The 24130-nt window shown below is 48.4% G+C and overlaps 1 pseudogene; it reads right to left on the reverse strand.

The window, feature by feature from the left end:
* Positions 1–24130, reverse strand: part of LOC110169139 (uncharacterized) — a 50997-nt pseudogene that overhangs the window by 18804 nt on the left and 8063 nt on the right.

Here is a 24130-nt window from a genome sequence, read left to right on the forward strand (position 1 = left end):
TGACGTCCTTGACTGCCCTGACGCCCTCCTGACGCCCTGACGCACCTGACGACGCCTGACGACCCTGACGCCCTTGCCCGACCTGGACACCGTGACGTCCTGACGCCCTGACACCGTGACGTCCTGACGCCCTGACGCCCTGACACCGTGACGTCCTGACGCCCTGACACCTGACGCCTGACCCGCCCTGACGCCTGACGTCCTGACGACCCTGACTGCCCTGACGCCCTGACGCCCTTGACGTGCGCCCTGACCTGACGTCCTGACTGACGTGACGTCCTGACCTGACGCCCTCCTGACGTCCTGACGTCCTGACGCCCTGACACCCTGACGTCCTGACGCCTGACGCCTGACCCTGACGACCTGACGCCTGACGTCCCGTGACGCTCCTGACGCCCGTCCTCTGACGCCCTGACGACCCTGACGCCCTGACGCCGTGACGTCCTGACGCCCTTGACGCCCTGACTCCTGACGCCCTGACGTCCTGACGTCCTGACGTCCTGACGCCCGCCCTGACGTCCTGACGCCCTGACCTGACGTCCTGACGCCCTGACGTCCTGACGCCCTCCTGACGCCCTGACGTCCTGACGCCCTGACGCCCTGACGTCCTGACGCCCTGACGTCCTGACGCCCTGACGCCCGTGACGTCCTGACGCCCTGACACCGTGACGTCCTGACGTCCTGACGCCTGACGCCCTGACGTCCGCCTGACGTCCTGACGCCTGACGCCCTGACACCCTGACACCCTGACACCCTGACGCCCTGACCCCTGACGCCCTGACGCCGTGACACCCTGACGCCCTGACGTCCTGACGCCCTGACGCCCTGACGCCCTGACGCCCTGTAGGGCAGGGGCAGTTCTGACCTTGTTGAAGTGGTCCCCGATGACCTGCCAGATCCTGGACCACTGGAGCCTGATGCGGTTCATGTTGTAGTAGGAGATCTCCACGATCTTCTGCAGAGAGAACATCCTGGGCTGGATGTGAAGAGGCCAACTCGTCCATGGAGATGGCACAGAGCCAACGGACAAAGTCCACTAGACATACACAAGAAATATATATGTTTATATATATATATATATATATATACACATAGATACATACATATACAAGAAATATATATGTTAAAATATATATACAAGAAATATATATTATATACACATACATACATACATATACAAGAAATATATATGTTAAAATATATATACAAGAAATATATATTATATACACATACATACATACATATACAAGAAATATATATGTTAAAATATATATACAAGAAAATATATGTATATATATATATATGTATATATATATATATATAAAATATATATATATATATATATACATACATATACAAGAAATATTTATGTGAAAGAAGTGACTCTGTGTTTATCAGAATATTACACCTCAAAATTTCTATAAGGATAATTTCATCTGTAGTGTGTGTATGTGTTTGTGTGTGTTTGTGTGTGTGTGTGTGTATGTGTGTGTGTGTGTGTTTGTGTGTGTGTATGTGTGTATTTGTGTGTTTGTGTGTATATGTGTGTGTGTGTATGTGTTTGCGTGTTTATGTGTGTTTGTGTGTGTATGTGTGTGTGTGTGTGTGTATGTGTGTGTGTGTGTGTATGTGTGTATATGTGTGTGTTTGTCTGTGTATGTGTTTGCGTGTGCATGTGTGTATATGTGTGTTTGTGTGTGTATGTGTGTATATGTGTGTGTGTGTGTGTATGTGTGTGTATATGTGTGTGTGTGTGTGTGTGTGTGTGTTTGCGTGTGTATGTGTGTATATGTGTGTGTGTGTGTTTGTGTGTGTATGTGTTTGTGTGTGTGTGTTTGTGTGTGTATGTGTTTGCGTGTGTTTGTGTGTGTTTGTGTATATGTGTGTTGTGTGTGTATGTGTTTGTGTGTATGTGTGTATATGTGTGTTTGTGTGTTTGTGTGTGTATGTGTTTGTGTGTGTTTGTGTGTGTATGTGTGTGTGTGTAGGGGACACTGGACACTGACCGATGGCGTTTCCGTCGAGTCTCGTGGATCCAGTGAAGATTCTACAAAGAGAAAGGTTTTACTTTGCACTAATTATGATAAATAATGATTGGTAATAATCCAGATCATAACTGTAAGTAATAATGATGATAAATAATTGTGATAAATAATTGTGAGTAAAGTAAATAAGGTCCTGACCGGTCGACGGCCACCACCACACTCTGAGAACTCGTCTCTCCCACAGACTCCTGAAGATGAGCCATCTGCCTCCTGTCCTGACTCCCCACCAGCCCCCCTGAAACACACACACACACACACGGGTCAATACACACTATACACACACACACACACACACACACACACGGGTCAATACACACTATACACACACACACACACACACACACACACGGGTCAATACACACTATATACACACACACACACACACACGGGTCAATACACACTATATACACACACACACACACACGGGTCAATACACACTATACACACATACACACACACACACGGGTCAATACACACTATACACACACACGGGTCAATACACACTATACACACACACACACACACGGGTCAATACACACTATACACACACACACACACACGGGTCAATACACACTATACACACACACACGGGTCAATACACACTGTACACATGCACACGGGTCAATACACACTGTACACACACACACGGGTCAATGCACACTGTACACACACACATGGGTCAATACACACTGTACACACACACACACACACGGGTCAATACACACTGTACACACACACACACACATACACACACACACACGGGTCAATACACACTGTACATACACACACGGGTCAATACACACTGTACACACCACATACACACATGGGTCAATACACACTGTACACACACACACACACGGGTCAATACACACTGTACACATGCACACGGGTCAATACACACTGTACACACACACACGGGTCAATACACACTGTACACACATACATACACACACACACACACACACACACACACTGTACTGAAGGTGTTAAAGGTCGACGCCCGCCGCGACGCCCGCTCTTCCTTCTCCAGTCTCAGGTTCTTAGTGGGCGACACTTGTACGACTGGGCGCCGTTGTGTCGTCATTTTTCTGTAAATATTTTTTATTTCTGGTTGAACGTGGCCCTTACCCAGTCCGAGGGGCATGAACTCCTCTGTGCCCGACGGCAGGCCCCTGATGCCAGGCTCTCTGCTGTGGGACACTCCTGAGATGTACCGCGCCTTCACCCCTGTGCCAATCAGCTGTGCCAGCTCCAGCTGAGAGATGCACTTCAGGATCTGCAACAAGAACAGCACAAAGTTTAACATGAGACCACAGAGGCATCAAACCCTCAACCTCCAGGATCCAACCCACAAACTCCAGGATCCAACCCACAAACTCCAGGATCCAACCCACAAACTCCGGGATCCAACCCACAACCTCCAGGATCCAACCCACAACCTCCGGGATCCAACCCACAGGGCTCTGTGCCCTCTGTAGTGCCCCTCTGTAGTGCCCTCTGTAGTGCCCTCTGTAGTGCCCTCTGTAGTGCCCTCTGTAGTGCCCTCTGTAGTGCCCTCTGTAGTGCCCTCTGTAGTGCCCTCTGTAGTGCCCCTCTGTAGTGCCCCTCTGTAGTGTCCTCTGTAGTGTCCCTCTGTAGTGTCCTCTGTAGTGTCCTCTGTAGTGCCCTCTGTAGTGCCCCTCTGTAGTGCCCCTCTGTAGTGCCCTCTGTAGTGTCCTCTGTAGTGTCCTCTGTAGTGCCCTCTGTAGTGTCCTCTGTAGTGCCCTCTGTAGTGCCCTCTGTAGTGTCCTCTGTAGTGTCCTCTGTAGTGCCCTCTGTAGTGTCCTCTGTAGTGTCCCTCTGTAGTGCCCTCTGTAGCGTCCTCTGTCTTTGTCCTCTGTAGTGCCCTCTGTAGTGCCCTCTGTAGTGTCCTCTGTAGTGTCCTCTGTAGTGCCCTCTGTAGCGCCCTCTGTAGCGCCCTCTGTCTTGCTCCTCTGTACTGCCCTCTGTAGTGTCCTCTGTAGTGCCCTCTGTAGCGCCCTCTGTAGTGTCCTCTGTAGTGCCCTCTGTAGTGCCCTCTGTAGTGCCCTCTGTAGCGCCCTCTGTAGTGCCCTCTGTAGTGCCCTCTGTAGCGCCCTCTGTAGTGTCCTCTGTAGTGCCCTCTGTAGTGCCCTCTGTAGTGTCCTCTGTGCCCGTACCTCGTGCCAGGAGTTGCCCAGGTAGTTTCCGTCGGTGTGTGCCACAGTGATGAGGGTTTTTATGGTGTCGATGTTTTTCTGTTTCATTTCGGTGATGCTGGAGCTGGCGGTGAGGAGAGTGAAGCGGGCGAGGGCCTGGACGTACGCGTCCCGCTCCAACTGAGAAACACACGGACGATTAAACAGGACTAAACCTGGACTAAACCTGGACTAAAACAGGTCTAAAACAGGTCTAAAGCAGGACTAAACCTGGCCTAAAGCAGGTCTAGACCTACTCTAGACCAGGTCTAAACGGCGTGTTGTGGTGCGTCACCTGCATGTTGAAGATGCAGGCGATCCTCACGGCGCAGCGGATTCCCTCCAGACACAGAGACGCCACGTCAGGGTCGTCACAGTCCTGGAGACCCACGCTGAAGGCGGCGAGGAGAGGAGTCCACGCCAACTACACAAACACAAACGAGACACAGACACGTTTAACCCAGAGTCACAGACGCGTTTAACCCAGAGACACAGACGCGTTTAACCCAGAGACACAGACGCGTTTAACCCAGAGACACAGACGCGTTTAACCCAGAGACACAGACGCGTTTAACCCAGAGACACAGACGCGTTTAACCCAGAGACACAGACGCGTTTAACCCAGAGACACAGACGCGTTTAACCCAGAGACACAGACGCGTTTAACCCAGAGACACAGACGCGTTTAACCCAGAGACACAGACGCGTTTAACCCAGAGACACAGACGCGTTTAACCCAGAGACACAGACGCGTTTAACCCAGAGACACAGACGCGTTTAACCCAGAGACACAGACGCGTTTAACCCAGAGACACAGACGCGTTTAACCCAGAGTCACAGACGCGTTTAACCCAGAGACACAGACGCGTTTAACCCAGAGTCACAGACGCGTTTAACCCAGAGTCACAGACGCGTTTAACCCAGAGCACAGACGCGTTTAACCCAGAGTCACAGACCGTTTAACCCAGAGTCACAGACGCGTTTAACCCAGAGAGACGCCCAGAGTCACAGACGCGTTTAACCCAGAGACACAGACGCGTTTAACCCAGAGACACAGACGCGTTTAACCCAGAGACACAGACGCGTTTAACCCAGAGTCACAGACGCGTTTAACCCAGAGACACAGACGCGTTTAACCCAGAGTCACAGACGCGTTTAGGGTTAGTGTGTAGTTGTGTGTGGTTGTGTGTAGTTGTGTGTGGTGTGTGGTGTGTGTGTGGTTGTGTGTAGTGTGTGTGTGTTGTGTGTGTTGTGTGTGTTGTGTTGTGTGTGTGTGTGTGTGTGTGTGTGTGTGTGTGTGTGTGTATTGTGTGTGTTGTGTGTAGTGTGTGTGTTGTGTGTAGTGTGTGTGTGTGTGTGTGTGTGTGTGTGTGTGTGTGTGTGTGTGTGGTTGTGTGTAGTTGTGTTGTGGTGTGTTGTGTGTAGTGTGTGTGTGTAGTTTGTGTGTAGTTGTGTGTGGTTGTGTGTGTGTGTGTAGTTGTGTGTGGTTGTGTGTGTAGTTGTGTGTAGTTGTGTGTAGTTGTGTGTAGTTGTGTGTAGTTGTGTGTGGTTGTGTGTGGTTGTGTGTGTTGTGTGTAGTTGTGTGTAGTTGTGTGTAGTTGTTGTGTGTGTAGTTGTGTGTAGTTGTGTGTGTAGTTGTGTGTAGTTGTGTGTGGTTGTGTGTGGTTGTGTTGTGGTGTGTGGTGTGTGTGTGGTTGTGTGTGGTTGTGTGTGGTGTGTGTTGTGTGTGTTGTGTGTAGTTGTGTGTAGTTGTGTGTGTAGTGTGTGTAGTTGTGTGTAGTTTGTGTGTAGTTGTGTGTAGTTGTGTGTGTGTGTGTGTGTGTGTTGTGTGTGTAGTGTGTGTGTGTAGTGTGTGTGTGTGTGTAGTGTGTAGTTGTGTGTAGTGTGTGTGTGTAGTTGTGTGTAGTTGTGTGTAGTTGTGTGTAGTTGTGTGTAGTTGTGTGTAGTTGTGTGTGGTTGTGTGTAGTTGTGTGTGGTTGTGTGTAGTGTGTGTAGTTGTGTGTGTGTGTGTGTGTTGTGTGTAGTTGTGTGTGTTGTGTGTGTGTTGTGTGTAGTTGTGTGTAGTTGTGTGTGTTGTGTGTTTGTGTGTAGTGTGTGTGTGAGTTGTGTGTAGTTGTGTGTGTGTTGTGTGGTTGTGTGTAGTGTGTGTTGTGTAGTTGTGTGTGTAGTTGTGTGGTAGTTGTGTGTGTAGTTGTGTGTGTTGTGTGTGGTTGTGTGTAGTTGTGTGTAGTTGTGTGTAGTGTGTGTGTGTGTGTGTGTGTGTGTAGTTGTGTGTAGTTGTGTGTAGTTGTGTGTAGTTGTGTGTGTAGTTGTGTGTGTGTGTTTGTGTGTGTAGTTGTGTGTAGTTGTGTGTAGTTGTGTGTGTAGTTGTGTGTGGTGTGTGTGTGGTGTGTGTGTGTTGTGTGTGTAGTGTGTGTAGTTGTGTGTGTAGTTGTGTGTGTGTGTGTGTGTAGTGTGTGTAGTTGTGTGTGTAGTGTGTGTGTGTGTGTGTGTGTGTAGTTGTGTGTAGTTGTGTGTGGTTGTGTGTTGTTGTTGTGTTGTGTGTGTGTAGTTGTGTGTGTGTGTGTGTGTGTTGTGTGTGTGTGTGTGTGTGTTGTGTTAGTTGTGTGTGTAGTTGTGTGTGTGTGTGTTGTTGTGTGTGTGTGTGTGTGTGTGTTGTGTGTGTGTGTGTGTGTTGTTGTGTGTGTGTGTGTGTGTGTGTGTGTGTGTGTGTTGTGTGTGTGTTGTGTGTAGTGTGTGTGTTGTGTGTAGTTGTGTGTAGTTGTGTGTGTAGTGTGTGTTGTGGTTGTGTGTTGTGTGTGTGTGTGTGTGTTGTGTGTGTTGTGTGTGTAGTGTGTGTGGTTGTGTGTGTGTGTGTTGTGTGTAGTTGTGTGTAGTTGTGTGTGTGTGTGTAGGTGTGTGTGTGTGTGTGTAGTTGTGTGTGTTGTGTGTGTGTGTGTGTGTGTGGTGTGTGTGTGTGTTGTGTTGTGTGTATGTGTGTGTGTGTGTAGTTGTGTGTGTGTAGTTGTGTGTAGTGTGTGTAGTTGTGTGTGTGTGTGTGTGTGTGTGTGTGTGTGTGTGTGTGTGTGTGTGTGTGTAGTTGTGTGTAGTTGTGTGTGTAGTGTGTGTAGTTGTGTGTATGTGTGTTGTTGTGTGTGTGTGTGTGTGTGTGTGTGTGTGTAGTTGTGTGTGTAGTTGTGTGTGTAGTAGTTGTGTGTAGTTGTGTGTGTGTGTGTAGTGTGTGTGTGTAGTTGTGTGTAGTTGTGTGTGTAGTGTGTGTGTGTGTAGTTGTGTGTAGTTTGTGTGTAGTGTGTGTGTGTGTAGTTGTGTGTAGTGTGTTGTTGTGTGTTGTGTGTGTGTGTGTGTGTGTAGTTGTGTGTAGTGTGTGTGTGTGTAGTTGTTGTGTGTGTTAGTTGTGTGTAGTTGTGTGTAGTTGTGTGTGTAGTTGTGTGTAGTTGTGTGTGTGTGTGTGTGTGTGTTGTGTGTAGTGTGTGTGTTATTGTGTGTAGTGTGTGTGTGTTGTGTGTGTGTGTGTGTGTGTGTGTGTGTGTGTAGTGTGTGTTGTTGTGTGTATTGTGTAGTGTGTGTGTGTGTGTAGTTGTGTGTGTAGTGTGTTGTGTGTGTAGTTGTGTGTAGTTGTGTGTGGTTGTGTGTGTAGTTGTGTGTGTGTTGTGTGTGTGTGTGTTGTTGTGTTGTGTGTAGTTGTGTGTGTTGTGTGTGGTTGTGTGTAGTGTGTGTGTTGTGTGTGTGTGTGTAGTTGTGTGTAGTTGTGTGTGTGTAGTGTGTGTGTGTGTGTGTGTTGTGTGTAGTTGTGTGTAGTTGTGTGTGTAGTGTGTGTGTAGTTGTGTGTAGTTGTGTGTAGTGTGTGTGTGTTGTGTGTGTAGTTGTTGTGTGTGTAGTTGTGTGTAGTTGTTGTGTGTAGTTAGTTGTGTGGTTGTGTGTAGTTTGTGTGTAGTTGTGTGTAGTGTGTGTGTAGTTGTGTGTGTGTGTGTGTGTAGTGTGTGTGTAGTTGTGTGTAGTTGTGTGTGTATGTGTTGTGTGTGTGGTTGTGTAGTGTGTGTGTGTAGTTGTGTGTAGTTGTGTGTAGTGTGTGTGTAGTTGTGTGTGTAGTGTGTGTGTACTGTGTGTGTGTGTAGTTGTGTGTGGTTGTGTGTAGTTGTGTGTGTAGTGTGTGTGTGTGTAGTTGTGTGTAGTTGTGTGTGTGTGTGTGTGTGTAGTTGTGTGTAGTGTGTGTAGTTGTGTGTGTGTGTGTGTGTGTGTGTGTGTGTAGTGTGTGTAGTGTGTGTGTGTAGTGTTGTGTGTGGTTGTGTGTGGTTGTGTGTGTAGTTGTGTGTGTGTTGTAGTTGTGTGTGTGTTGTGTGTAGTTGTGTGTAGTTGTGTGTAGTGTGTGTGTAGTTGTGTGTGTGTTGTGTGTGTGTGTAGTGTGTGTGTGTGTTGTGTGTGTAGTTGTGTGTAGTTGTGTGTGTAGTTGTGTGTGGTTGTGTGTGGTTGTGTGTGTAGTTGTGTGTAGTTGTGTGTAGTTGTGTGTGGTTGTGTTGTTGTTGTTGTACCTTGAACATGGGTCGTACGTGCTCCAGGTGGGTGGCGCTGAAAAACGGCGCCTGGGCGTGGCTCACCGCCTCCATCAGAGCTTTGGCCGTCTTCGCCATCTGCTCCATCTCCATGTTGTACAGAAGACGCCTCTGCTTCTCACTCGCCACGTCTGCGGACAGGGACACGTCAGGAGGGCGCCTGACAGCACCTGACAGCACCTGACACGCACCTGACAGCACCTGACACGCACCTGACAACACCTGACACGCACCTGACACGCACCTGACACGCACCTGACACCGCACCTGACACACTGCACCTGACACGCACCTGACACTGACACACCTGACCCTGACACACCTGACACACCTGACACTGCACCTGACACACCCTGACAGCACCTGACACCTGACACACCTGCACGCACCTGCACACAGCACCTGACGCACCTGACGCACCTGACACACCTGACACACCTGACACGCACCTGACACACCTGACACCTGCACCTGACACACCTGACACAGCACCTGACACGCACCTGACACGCACCTGACACGCACCTGACACGCACCTGACAACGCACCTGACACGCACCTGACCACACACCTGACACACCTGACAACACCTGACACTGCACCTGACACTGACACACACCTGACACGCACCTGACACCTGACACACCTGACACACACCTGACACGCACCTGACACACACCTGACAGCACCTGACCTGACACGCACCTGACACGCACCTGACACGCACCTGACACACTGACACACTGACACACCTGACAGCACCTGACACGCACCTGACACGCACCTGACACACACCTGACACGCACCTGACAACACCTGACAACACCTGACACGCACCTGACAACACCTGACACGCACCTGACACACACCTGACACCACACCTGCACACACACACCTGACACACTGACACACCTGACACACCTGACACACCTGACACGCACCTGACACGCACCTGACACGCACCTGACACGCACCTGACACGCACCTGACACTCCTGACACCTGACACACACCTGACACACACCTGACACACACCTGACAACACCTGACACACACCTGACACACACCTGACACACGGGGAGGACACCAGACACAAATGTGAGGACACCAGACACACACGGGAGGTCACCAGACACACACGGGAGGTCATGTGACACAGTGTGTAGGAGGTCATGTGTGACACCCAGTGTGTAGGAGGTCATGTGTGACACCCAGTGTGTAGGAGGTCACGTGACACACAGTGTGTAGGAGGTCATGTGACACACAGTGTGTAGGAGGTCATGTGTGTGACACACAGTGTGTAGGAGGTCGTGTGTGACACACAGTGTGTAGGAGGTCGTGTAGGAGGTCGTGTGTGACACACAGTGTGTAGGAGGTCGTGTGTGACACACAGTGTGTAAGAGGTCGTGTGACAGTGTGTAGGAGGTCGTGTGTGACACACAGTGTGTAAGAGGTCGTGTGACAGTGTGTAGGAGGTCGTGTGTGACACACAGTGTGTAAGGAGGTCGTGTGACAGTGTGTAGGAGGTCGTGTGTGACACACAGTGTGTAGGAGGTCGTGTGTGACACACAGTGTGTAGGAGGACATGTGTGACACACAGTGTGTAGGAGTGACATGTGTGACACACAGTGTGTGACAGGAGGTCGTGTGACACACAGTGTGTAAGGAGGTCGTGTGTGACAGTGTGTGTAGGAGGTCGTGTGTGACACACAGTGTGTGTAGAGGGTCGTGTGACAGTGTGTGAGTCACACACAGTGTGTAGGAGGTCGTGTGTGACACACAGTGTGTGTGTAGTGTGTAAGAGTGTGACGTGTAGGAGGTGTGTGACAGTGTGTGGAGTGTGTAGTGGATGTGTGCACACAGTGTGTAGGAGGTCGTGTGACACACAGTGTGTAGTGAGGAGGTCGTGTGTGACACACAGTGTGTAAGAGTGACAGTGTGTAGGAGTGTGACAGTGTGACAGTGTGTAGGTGTGTACATGATGGTAACTCTTTGTCATTCCGGCGATCTGGTGGTAGATGGTGGCAGCTCGGGTCTTACTGTGGTTTCAGCAGGTAGTTTGCACAATTGTGTCGAGGAGGCGTGGTTGTAGACACGACAGGACTCAGGTGTCAGGAGGAACCAGGACTGACAGGTGTGACTTAGGAGGTCAGTGTGCGTATGTTCTCTCTCTGACTTGATCCTTCAGCGTGTGATCTTTGCATTGTAGCATTTTCAACAATCAATTTGAAGCTTTTCCACACCTCACTCTTACCGGTGCGTGTTTGTCTTTTCAGTTCTCCTGCCTTTAGTTTAACTTCTTGCTCCTCCATATTGGGGACACCAGGTCAAAATAGATGCAGACTTGCGGAGGGGAAGATTATTAAATTGAAGAGGGGGCGTTCACGTGCGCAGAGCTCTGGCTCTGCCGATCCTGTTTAGTAGTTAAATAGCAATTACATTACATTACTTCTCTGTTTTATCCATATTATTTATTTTATAACAAGTATTCCTTAGTTTAGTATCCACACATCGTTTTAGCATACATTTTATAAACATATATTTATTTGAAGCCCGAGCCCGACGAAGTAATGATTGACATTTTAGGCCCGACCCGACCCGAATTTCGGGTCAGGTCGGGCTTGGGCTCGGTCTTAAGATCTTACCTCTAAGGTGAACCTCCAAGCTCGGCCCAACAGTCAGTCCTGGTTCAGTCCGTGGCGTGTTTGTTTGTAGTAGTATTTATAGTAGTAGTAGTATTTATAGTAGTAGTAGTATTTGTAGTAGTAGTAGTAGTAGTAGTAGTAGTAGTAGTAGTAGTAGTAGTAGTAGTAGTAGTAGTAGTAGTAGTAGTAGTAGTAGTAGTAGTAGTAGTAGTAGTAGTAGTTCTGACCTGAGGGCTGTGCAGGTCTGTGGTCAGCATGATGATGGAGTAGGCCAGGACGTAGGCCGTGTCTGCGCTGGCGAACAGGGTTTGACTGGAGACAGGAGACAAGAGAAGAGACAGGTGAAGACAGGTGAAGACAGGTGAAGACAGGTGAAGACAGGTGAAGACAGGTGAAGACAGGTGCAGGTGTATGAACATAAACTTTAGACACACAAACAGACCCACAGTGTCATATGTTTAAGACGCGTTTAAATCCTGTACAACATAAGGATCATAATGTGGTAAAGGTGCGTGTAGCGGAACGTGGTAAAGGTGCGTGTAGCGGAACGTGGTAAAGGTGCGTGTAGCGGAACGTGGTAAAGGTGCGTGTAGCGGAACGTGGTAAAGGTGCGTGTAGCGGAACGTGGTAAAGGTGCGTGTAATGGAACGTGGTAAAGGTGCGTGTAGTAGAACGTGGTAAAGGTGCGTCTAGCGGAACGTGGTAAAGGTGCGTGTAGCGGAACGTGGTAAAGGTGCGTGTAATGGAACGTGGTAAAGGTGCGTGTAATGGAACGTGGTAAAGGTGCGTGTAATGGAACGTGGTAAAGGTGCGTGTAGTAGAACGTGGTAAAGGTGCGTGTAGTAGAACGTGGTAAAGGTGCATGTAATGGAACGTGGTAAAGGTGCGTGTAGTAGAACGTGGTAAAGGTGCGTGTGTAAGGTGCGTGTAGTAGAACGTGGTAAAGGTGCGTCTAGCGGAACGTGGTAAAGGTGCGTGTAGTAGAACGTGGTAAAGGTGGTAAAGGTGCGTGTAGTAGAACGTGTAAAGGTGGTAGAACGTGTAAGGTGCGTGGAACGTGGTAAAGGTGCGTGTAGTAGAACGTGGTAAAGGTGCGTGTAGTAGAACGTGGTAAAGGTGCGTGTAGTAGAACGTGGTAAAGGTGCGTCTAGCGGAACGTGGTAAAGGTGCGTCTAGCGGAACGTGGTAAAGGTGCGTGTGATGGAACGTGGTAAAGGTGCGTGTAGTAGAACGTGGTAAAGGTGCGTGTAGTAGAACGTGGTAAAGGTGTGTGTAATGGAACGTAGTAAAGGAGCGTGTAGTAGAACGTGGTAAAGGTGCGTGTAGTAGAACGTGGTAAAGGTGCGTGTAGTAGAACGTGGTAAAGGTGTGTGTAATGGAACGTGGTAAAGGTGCGTGTAGTAGAACGTGGTAAAGGTGCGTGTAGTAGAACGTGGTAAATGTGTGTATAAGTCATGTCAGTACCTCTGGTTACACTCCAGGTATCGTGCTGCAAACTTCTCCATGAGCCGGTCGATCTTCTGAGCTTCTCCGGGGAGTCTGAATCCTTCCAGAAAGATCCGGAGCGCAGACACGAAGTCCCGCCCACAGAAGTCCAGCTGGTCCACGTAACTGTACATCACCTCTTTATTAAACTTACTGTTCTCTCCGAGGAACTCGCCCACCTGAGTCTGAGGAACACGGACACAGAGAACATCTGGTGTTTACTCATAAACTGGGGGGAGAGGGGGTGGTGATCACAGCAGAGTGGGCGGGGATAGGTGGTATAGAGCAGAGTGGGCGGGGACAGGTGGACGGGTGTGTTGTCTCTCACTGTGTCCAGACGATCCTCTTGGTGCAGAAACTGAGCGATCTCCTCGGCCGTGGGCCCCAGCATCCCCTGATCCTGCAGGTACTGGACCCCCCTCTTTGGCTTCTTATTAAACCTGTGAACATACAACGGGTGCATGTCACACACAACACACGGCACACACACGGCACACACACGGCACACACACGGCACACACACACACACATGTAATAGACGAGTAATACACAATATAAAGAGGTTATAAGAGGTCCTGGTCCTGCAGGTCCTGGACTTCCCTCTTCTCGTTAAACCTGAGCACACATCAGTCACACACATCAGTCACACACATCAGTCACACACATCAGTCACACACATCAGTCACACACATCAGTCACACACTCATAAGAGTTTGGTCCTGGTCTGAGTCAAACTCTGGACAATCATCTGTTTAATCTCTCTCAGGTCACAGGAGCTTCAGCCTGAGAAACCCTCTGATCTGAGAACTTTCACCTCCTGCTGCTTCTTCTTGTGGAGTCTAAACCTCAGATACTCTGGGTTAAAGTGCGTGGTGGTACTCTCAGGTCAGAGCTCAGACACTGGTGTCTGAGTGTCTGAGTATCAGAGTGGACTCAGTACTCACAGGACAGTGTCTGTGGAGCCGTCTGGGCTGTAGTTTAATCATGTATGTGTACAGACACTTTAATGAGTAAAGTGTAAGTCTGCAGCATTCACAGGTCTGTGGTTAAAGTGTCAGTGTAGTACTCCTAGCAGGTTAAAGTGTCAGTGCAGTACTCCTAGCAGGTTAAAGTGTCAGTGCAGTACTCCTAGCAGGTTAAAGTGTCAGTAGTACTCATAGCAGGTTAAAGTGTCAGTGCAGTACTCCTAGTCAGGTTAAAGTGTCAGTGCAGTACTCCTAGCAGGTTAAAGTGTCAGTGTAGTACTCCTAGTAGGTTAAAGTGTCAGTGCAGTACTCATAGCAGGTTAAAGTGTCAGTGCAGTGTTCATAGCAGGTTAAAGTGGTCTCGCTCACAGGTCTATTCCGTGCTCGATGATCTCCTTCTGCTGCTTGATGACCTCGTACTGCTCAGGGTGGTCGGCCTGAGCGGCGCTGGATGAGAGGGTGGAGTCTAAAGACCCAACGCTGTCCCTGCGACCAGAGGGTCTGACCTCTGCCGCCTCGGGGTCACTGGAGTTCTCCTGACCTGGAGAGAGGGAGAGGAGGAGGACAGATGAGGGAGAGAGGAGGAGAAGAATGTGAGTTTGAATCTGTCTGTAGGAAAGTGCTGAGCATTTGACCCAGACACAGACACAGGGAGCAGTGATGTGAGGATCAGTGTCCTCACAGTGAAGCAGACGACTCACAAACATCTCACTACATCTCAATATGATCTATGTGTTTTATAGCAGACTGTAGTTTCAGACTCACCCAGGTTGGCCTGCAGGTTGGGGTTCACGTACATGTCTTTGCTCCACTCGACCATACACTTTAAAATGGACACCAGACACTCCAGACCCTTCTTCCTCAGGCTCAGTTCCTGTGGACACCACAGCAGGGTCCGGGTCAGGGTTCAGGTCAGGGTTCAGGGTTCGGGTCAGGGTCAGGGTTCAGACACTTGTGAGGCGTGTGTTTACAGGTGTGACCCGTGTGTGAGTGAACAACATTTACACCTGTACATGTGTGTTTTTTTACACACATGTACATACACCTGTAGAGGCATGAGTATAAGATCCTGGCTTGTGTGTTTTACCTGTACAGGTGTGTTTTACCTGTACAGGTGTGTTTTACATGCACAGGTGTGTTTTACATGCACAGGTGTGTTTTACTTGCACAGGTGTGTTTTACCTGTACAGGTGTGTTTTACATGCACAGGTGTGTTTTACCTGTACAGGTGTGTTTTACATGCACAGGTGTGTTTTACCTGTACAGGTGTGTTTTACATGCACAGGTGTTTTACATGCACAGGTGTGTTTTACCTGCAGAGGAGTGATCCCCAGCTCCTGTCCGCTCCTGCCCTGTGCGATCTTGGACAGGTCGTTCACGAGTCGTTCAAAGATATTTGCAGCGTTCAGGTCACAGTCGTAGTTCACGTAGATGTCCACCACACACTGGGCGTCTGGAGACACGAGCACGTCACACGTCACACGTCACAGATCACACAGATCACACACAATACACACATCACACACATCACACAGATCACACAGAAGGTTTTGTGCCAAGTGGATTATTTGAAGAGTCCGTCAGGTACCAGCACTGTTCCCTCATCAGAAACACCTGCAGAGGTTTTTCTGATTCGTGTGTGTTTGAGTCTGAGGTGTGATCCAGGTCCAATCAGAACCCTCCTCCAGGTTTGTGGACAGGGTCACGAGTCTAAAACTCAAACCACAAACCTGCTCCACCAGGAAGCACCGCCCACTTTTTACACTTTCATGTACCTGTGCGTGTGTGTGTGTGTGTGTGTGTGTGTGTGTGTTGTGTGTGTGTGTGTGTGTGTGTGTGTCTGTGTGTGTGTGTGTGTGTGCGTGCGTGTGCGTGTGCGTGTGTGTGTGGTACCTGCACAGATCCTGGTGAGGGTCTGGATCACCATCCACTTGTGCTCAAATGAACTTGTTGATGTTTCTAAAATGGTCAAAAAAATCTCACGGAAAAAAACCTGGAAAAAATAAGAGTCATAAAGTCAAGAGGAAGTCCTTTTTATATCCTGGTCCAGTCCCGGTCCAGGTCCAGTCCCAGTCCAGTCCCAGTCCCGGTCCAGACCTCGATCTGCATCTTGAGGTGGATCTTGAAGTGTGACAGCAGCGTGAGGAAGATGGCGAGGGACAGTTCAAAGACCTCGGGGACGGACGAAACGCCGTTCTTGGACAGAGCCACACACAGATACTGTTTAATGGCCGTCACAAACATCTCATGAGTCCTGAAGACCGGTCCCGCCCCCTGCAGGACCGACAGGAGCAACTGCAGGGACACGATCTTAGAGCGCAGCTCATGGGACCTGCAGGAGAGCGGAGAACACACACGCTCGCTGATGTTTGTATCTGAGAGTTGGGGCTGTTTAAGTTACACTTAAATGAAACATGTTTTTAATCATGTTTAAACTCACTTTGGGTCTGGGGGCCCGTCGGCCAGAGGCTTCATGGACAGTTTACACAGAGACCTGAACACGAGGAACGCGTCTTTCTGTAGCACATGAGAGAACCGAGCAGAACCGTGGGTCTGGAGACAGTCTGGGTCCTACAAGAGACACAGAAGATCATTTGTAAGAAGAAGCAGCCCGTTATAAAAGGAGGAGGAGGAGCTGTGGGTCTGGAGACAGTCTGGGTCCTGTAGCGCCTCTTGTGGCAGAAGTGTGAACAGGAAACACAACACAGCTCCAGATGTTTGTGAGGACACAGAGTTACAGCGGTAAAGTGTCCCCAGTCCTGTGTTTGGGTATATAAAGTGTATATATAAAGTGAGTATATAAAGTGTATATATAGTGTATATAAAGTGTATATATAAAGTGTATATATATATATATGTGTATATATAAAGTGTATATATAAAAGTGTATTATATATATAAAGTGTATATAAATGTATATATAGTGTATTATAAAGTGTATATATAAGTGTTATATATAAAGTGTATATATAAAGTGTATATAAATGTGATATATAAAAGTGTATATATATAAAATATATAAAGTGTATATAAAGTGTATATAAAGTGTAGTATATAAAGTGTATATATAAAGTGTATATATAAAGTGTATATATAGTGTATATAAAGTGTATATATAAAGTGTATATATAAAGTAGTGTATATAAAGTGTATATAAAGTGTATATATAAAGTGTATATATAGTGTATATAAAGTGTATATATAAAGTGTATATATAGTGTATATAAAGTGTATATATATAAAGTGTATATATGTGTATATGTGTGTATATAAAGTGCATATGTGTGTGTATATAAAGTCTGTGTTTCTACATGTAGAGTGCATGTCCCAGGTGTTGAACTCACCAGCAGGTCTCCAGACGACACAGATGAACGATCTTCTATAAATCCATTCTGTTCCAGTCTGAGCTGAGGAGGAGGAGGAGCCTGGGTCTGATCTGAGAGACAGGGAGAGGAGGAAGAGGAGGACGAAGAAGAGGAAGAAGAGGAAGAAGAGGAAGAGGAGGAGGAGGGTTATGGTCTGGAGCAGAGCTTCTACGTTTAATTAAAGCTCCATCATGTAACTTTTCTTTTTCATTTTGGATCTGAGTATTGCACTGAAAGTCGTATAAAAACATCTAACCCTACTGTGAGCGAGCTCGCATCTCCACAAACCTGACTCTTATTTAATAGGTGTGTGTGTTACCTGTAGTGTCAGGTGTGTGTGTGTGTGTGTGTGTGTGTTACCTGTAGTGTCAGTGTGTGTGTGTGTGTGTGTTACCTGTAGTGTCAGGTGTGTGTGTGTGTGTGTTACCTGTAGTGTCAGATGTGTGTGTGGTGTGTGTGTGTGTGTTACCTGTAGTGTAGTGTGTGTGTGTGTGTGTGTGTGTGTACCTGTAGTGTCAGTGTGTGTGTGTGTGTGTGTGTGTTACCTGTAGTGTCAGATGTGTGTGTGTGTGTGTGTGTGTTACCTGTACCTGTCAGTGTCAGTGTGTGTGTGTGTTACCTGTAGTGTCAGGTGTGTGTGTTACCTGTAGTGTCAGGTGTGTGTGTGTGTGTGTGTGTGTGTTACCTGTAGTGTCAGGTGTGTGTGTGTGTGTGTTACCTGTAGTGTCAGGTGTGTGTGTGTTACCTGTAGTGTCAGTGTGTGTGTGTGTGTGTGTGTGTGTGTGTGTTACCTGTCAGTGTGTCAGTGTGTGTGTGTGTGTGTGTTACCTGTAGTGTCAGTGTGTGTGTGTGTGTGTGTTACCTGTAGTGTCAGGTGTGTGTGTGTGTGTGTTACCTGTAGTGTCAGGTGTGTGTGTGTGTGTGTGTTACCTGTAGTGTCAGTGTGTGTGTGTGTGTGTGTGTGTGTGTGTTAACCTGTAGTGTCAGGTGTGTGTGTGTGTGTGTTACCTGTAGTGTCAGGTGTGTGTGTGTGTGTGTGTTACCTGTAGTGTCAGATGTGTGTGTGTGTGTGTGTGTTACCTGTAGTGTCAGTGTGTGTGTGTGTGTGTGTTACCTGTAGTGTCAGGTGTGTGTGTGTGTGTTACCTGTAGTGTCAGGTGTGTGTGTGTGTGTGTGTGTTACCTGTAGTGTCAGGTGTGTGTGTGTGTGTGTGTTACCTGTAGTGTCAGGTGTGTGTGTGTGTGTTACCTGTAGTGTCAGGTGTGTGTGTGTGTGTGTTACCTGTAGTGTCAGGTGTGTGTGTGTGTGTGTGTGTTACCTGTAGTGTCAGGTGTGTGTGTGTGTGTGTTACCTGTAGTGTCAGGTGTGTGTGTGTGTGTGTGTTACCTGTAGTGTCAGGTGTGTGTGTGTGTGTTACCTGTAGTGTCAGTGTGTGTGTGTGTGTTACCTGTAGTGTCAGGTGTGTGTGTGTGTTACCTGTAGTGTGTGTCAGTGTGTGTGTGTGTGTGTGTGTTACCTGTAGTGTCAGGTGTGTGTGTGTGTGTGTTACCTGTAGTGGTAGTGTCAGTGTGTGTGTGTGTGTGTTTACCTGTAGTGTCAGTGTGTGTGTGTGTGTTACCTGTAGTGTCAGTGTGTGTGTGTGTGTGTGTGTACCTGTAGTGTCAGGTGTGTGTGTGTGTGTGTTACCTGTAGTGTCAGGTGTGTGTGTGTGTGTGTTACCTGTAGTGTCAGGTGTGTGTGTGTGTGTGTTTACCTGTAGTGTCAGGTGTGTGTGTGTGTGTGTGTGTGTTACCTGTAGTGTCAGGTGTGTGTGTGTGTGTGTGTTACCTGTAGTGTCAGGTGTGTGTGTGTTACCTGTAGTGTCAGTGTGTGTGTGTGTGTGTGTGTTACCTGTAGTGTCAGTGTGTGTGTGTGTGTGTGTGTGTGTGTGTGTGTGTGTTACCTGTAGTGTCAGGTGTGTGTGTGTGTGTGTTACCTGTAGTGTCAGGTGTGTGTGTGTGTGTGTTACCTGTAGTGTCAGGTGTGTGTGTGTGTGTGTGTGTTACCTGTAGTGTCAGTGTGTGTGTGTGTGTGTGTTGTGTGTTACCTGTCCAGGTGTGTGTGTGGTGTGTGTGTTGTGTGTGTTACCTGTAGTGTCAGGTGTGTGTGTGTGTGTGTGTGTTACCTGTAGTGTCAGGTGTGGTGTGTGTGTGTGTGTTACCTGTAGTGTCAGGTGTGTGTGTGTGTGTGTGTTACCTGTAGTGTCAGGTGTGTGTGTGTGTGTGTTACCTGTAGTGTCAGTGTGTGTGTGTGTGTGTGTGTTACCTGTAGTGTCAGTGTGTGTGTGTGTGTGTGTTACCTGTGTGTGTTGTAGTGTGTGTGTCAGTGTGTGTGTGTGTGTGTGTACCTGTAGTGTCAGTGTGTGTGTGTGTGTGTGTGTTACCTGTAGTGTCAGGTGTGTGTGTGTGTGTGTGTGTGTGTGTGTGTGTTACCTGTAGTGTCATGTGTGTGTGTGTGTGTGTTACCTGTAGTGTCAGGTGTGTGTGTGTGTGTGTGTGTGTGTGTGTGTGTGTTACCTGTAGTGTCAGGTGTGTGTGTGTGTTACCTGTGTGTAGTGTCAGTGTGTGTGTGTGTGTGTTACCTGTAGTGTTCAGGTGTGTGTGTGTGTGTGTGTGTTACCTGTAGTGTCAGGTGTGTGTGTGTGTGTTACTGTGTGTGTGTTACCTGTAGTGTCAGGTGTGTGTGTGTGTGTGTTACCTGTAGTGTCAGGTGTGTGTGTGTGTGTGTGTGTTACCTGTAGTGTCAGGGTGTGTGTGTGTGTGTGTTTACCTGTAGTGTCAGGTGTGTGTGTGTGTGTGTGTGTTACCCAGTGTGTGTGTGTGTGTGTGTAGTGTCAGGTGTGTGTGTGTGTGTGTGTGTTATGTGTGTACCTGTAGTGTCAGTGTGTGTGGTGTGTGTGTGTGTGTTACCTGTGTGTGTGTGGTGTGTGTGTTACCTGTAGTGTCAGGTGTGTGTGTGTGTGTTACCTGTAGTGTCACCTGTAGTGTCAGTGTGTGTGTGTGTGTTACCTGTAGTGTAGTGTACCAGTGTGTGTGTGTGTGTGTGTTACCTGTAGTGTCAGTGTGTGTGTGTGTGTTACCTGTAGTGTCAGTGTGTGTGTGTGTGTGTGTGTGTACCTGTTAGTGTAGTGTCAGTGTGTGTGTGTGTGTGTGTGTGTGTGTGTTACCTGTGTGTGTAGTGTAGTGTCAGTGTGTGTGTGTTGTGTGTTACCTGTAGTGTCTGTAGTGTGTGTGTGTGTGTGTGTGTGTTACCTGTAGTGTCAGTGTGTGTGTGTGTGTGTGTGTGTTACCTGTAGTAGTGTCAGGTGTGTGTGTGTGTGTTACCTGTAGTGTCAGTGTGTGTGTGTGTTACCTGTAGTGTCAGGTGTGTGTGTGTGTGTGTGTTACCTGTAGTGTCTGTAGGTGTGTGTGTGTGTGTTACCTGTAGTGTCAGGTGTGTGTGTGTGTGTTACCTGTAGTGTCAGGTGTGTGTGTGTGTGTTACCTGTAGTGTCAGGTGTGTGTGTGTGTTACCTGTAGTGTCAGGTGTGTGTGTGTGTGTGTGTGTTACCTGTAGTGTCAGGTGTGTGTGTGTGTGTGTTACCTGTAGTGTCAGGTGTGTGTTCAGTCGGGGGGAGAGTCGTGTCCACAGCTTCGTCGTCAAACACAGAATCTGAAACAGAAACAGGAGGAAACAGATGAAGCTTTGACTTTATACACGGAGCCTCCAGCAGAAAAGTGACACAGTGCAGCTTTAAGTTGGTCCCGTTTGAACTCCTGGTCCAGAAATATTTCCTGCTCGGCTCTGAACTTGATGATTGTGAGTTTGATGTGAGCGTGACGTTACCTGACGCCGTGGTCGGGGGGCGCTCTTCTCCATTCATGGACTCGCCGTTTTCCTGCTCCCCGTTCACTGCAGGTGCCTCTGTCGCCCCCTGCTGGTCGGGCTGGGGGGCGGGGGGAGCTGAGGGGGCGGGGTCAGGGTCCGAGGGGGCGGGGTCAGCATTAGCACTGCCGTCGTCTGCTGTGTGGTCCGCCGTGGCGTCCGCCGTAGGATCCGACGCGGCGTCCGCCGTAGGATCCGACGCGGCGTCCGCCGTAGGATCCGCCGCGGCGTCCGCCGTAGGATCCGCCGCACTCAGGTCCACAGCGCTGGCTTTAGGGGAGGGGGAGTTCTGGGGCTCGGGGGTGGGGGTCCCGTCAGAGCGCGGGGACACGGACCTCCTCTCGCCGGGGACGGGCGAGACGTTCTGAGGGAGACGCAAACGCTCCTTCTCCTGCTCCTGAGCCTCCAGAGCCTGAAGAACAAACATTAAAACTCTCCAGGACTGAAACCATCCAGATGATTCTAGTGAAGGTGTGTGGAGTTTAAAAACACAGTGGAGCTCTTCCTGTATCACCACATGATGACATCACAAGGTGGAACAGAATGTTTTCAGTTTAGAGTGTTTAGTGTGTTTAAAGTGTTTACAGTGTTTACAGTGTTTAAAGTGTTTAAAGTGTTTAAAGTGTTTAGTGTTTACAGTGTGTGTTTACAGTGTTTAAAGTGTTTACAGTGTTTACAGTGTTTACAGTGTTTACAGTGTTTAAAGTGTTTACAGTGTTTAAAGTGTTTACAGTGTTTACAGTGTTTACAGTGTTTAAGTGTTTACAGTGTTTACAGTGTTTACAGTGTTTAAGTGTGTTTACAGTGTTTACAGTGTTTACAGTGTTTACAGTGTTTAAAGTGTTTACAGTGTTTAACAGTGTTTAAAGTGTTTAAAGTGTTTACAGTGTTTACAGTGTTTACAGTGTTTACAGTGTTTAAAGTGTTTACAGTGTTTACAGTGTTTAGTGTTTACAGTGTTTTACAGTGTTTGTGTTTACAGTGTTTACAGTGTTTACAGTGTTTAAAGTGTTTACAGTGTTTAACAGTGTTTAAAGTGTTTAAAGTGTTTACAGTGTTTACAGTGTTTACAGTGTTTACAGTGTTACAGTGTTTACAGTGTTTAACAGTGTGTTTAAAGTGTTTACAGTGTGTTTACAGTGTTTAAAGTGTTTTACAGTGTTTACAGTGTTTAAAGTGTTTACAGTGTTTACAGTGTTTACAGTGTTTAAGTGGTGTTTAAAGTGTTTAGTGTTTACAGTGTTTACAGTGTTTACAGTGTTTAACAGTGTTTACAGTGTTTACAGTGTTTAAAGTGTTTACAGTGTTTAAAGTGTTTAAGTGTTTACAGTGTTTACAGTGTTTACAGTGTGTGTTTTCTGAGTTCAAACTCACGGCCTGCTGCTCCATCCTGGTGAAGATCACGTGCAGCATCTGCGTGAGCGTGGCTTTGGCCGTGGTCTGGTTGATCAGGTTACGACTCGCCAGATAAATGTTGTAGCACGTCCTGACGGTGAGAAGCACCGTGCCCTCGTGGATCTCAATGTGAGGAGACGTCACTGTGGTCAGGAGGGCCTAAAGACGAGACGAGAGGAGAGGAGGGGAGAAGAGAGGAGACGAGACAAGAGGAGAAGAGAAGAGAGGAGACGAGAAGAGAGGAGAAGAGAGGAGACGAGAGGAGACGAGAGGAGAAGGAGAGGAGAGGAGACGAGAGGAGACAAGACGAGACGAGAGGAGAAGAGAGGAGAAGAGAGGAGAAGAGAGGAGACGAGAGGAGATGAGAGGAGATGAGGAGACGAGAGGGGACGAGAGAGAGACGAGAGAGAGAGAGAAGAGAAGGAGAAGAGAAGGAGAAGAGAAGGAGAGAGAGGAGAGGAGATGAGAGGAGACGAGAGGAGACGAGAGGGGACGAAAGGAGAAGAGAGAGGAGAAGAGAGGAGACGAGATAAGACGAGAGGAGAAGAGAGGAGACGAGATAAGACGAGAGGAGAAGAGAGGAGACGAGAGGAGACGAGAGGAGACGAGAGGAGAAGAGGAGAAGAGAGGAGAAGAGAGGAGACGAGAGGAGACGAGACGAGAAGAGAGGAGAGAGAGGAGAAGAGAGAGAGAGAGAGACGAGACGAGAAGAGAGAGGAGAAGAGGAGAGAGAGGAGAGAGACGAGAGAGAGAGAGAGAGAGAGAGGAGAGAGAGAGAGAGGAGAGAGAGGAGACGAGACGAGAGGAGACGAGAAGAGAGAGAGAAGAGGAGAAGAGAGAGAGAGAGAGAGAGAGAGAGAGAGACGAGAGAGAGAGAGAGAGAGAGACGAGAGGAGAGGAGAGAGGAGACAGAGAGAGGAGACGAGAGGAGAAGAGAGGAGACGAGAGGAGAGGAGAGAGAGGAGACGAGAGGAGAAGAGTGGAGAAGAGAGGAGACGAGAGGAGAAGAGTGGAGAAGAGAGGAGACGAGAGGAGAAGAGAGGAGAGAGAGAGAGAGAAGAGAGGAGACGAGAGGAGAAGAGAGGAGACGAGAGGAGAGGAGAAGAGAGGAGAAGAGAGGAGACGAGAGGAGAAGAGAGGAGACGAGAGGAGACGAGTGGAGAAGAGAGGAGAAGAGAAGAGAGGAGACGAGAGGAGACGAGAGAGGAGAGGAGAAGAGTGGAGAAGAGAGGAGAGGAGGAAGGAGGGACAGGGTTGTCAAAATCAGATCTTAACTGATACTAAATAAATATGAATAAATATCTGAGGGGAGGTTGGGCCTCGTGTTGCAATCGCACATTTCAGGTCAGTGCAGATTGAAGATCGGTGGGGCCGATGACGGACACCACTAGATGGCGCTCCAGACAAGCGACTTACCTGCCTATAGGCGAGATTAAAAGTCCGCGTTGCTGCTGGGAAATATTTTGGTCGGAGGCAGAAACACGGTAGCGTCAAACACAGTGTGTAACCTCGCGTATTTCTCCTCGATATTGGTCAATTCCTGCTGCATTATCGGACGCACAAATAGAAACACGGAAGAAGGAA

The sequence above is a fragment of the Boleophthalmus pectinirostris genome, unplaced genomic scaffold (genome assembly GCF_026225935.1).
Source record: "Boleophthalmus pectinirostris isolate CB_2022bp ecotype Guang Dong unplaced genomic scaffold, ASM2622593v1 HiC_scaffold_8, whole genome shotgun sequence".
Taxonomy (NCBI): Eukaryota; Metazoa; Chordata; class Actinopteri; order Gobiiformes; family Gobiidae; genus Boleophthalmus; species Boleophthalmus pectinirostris.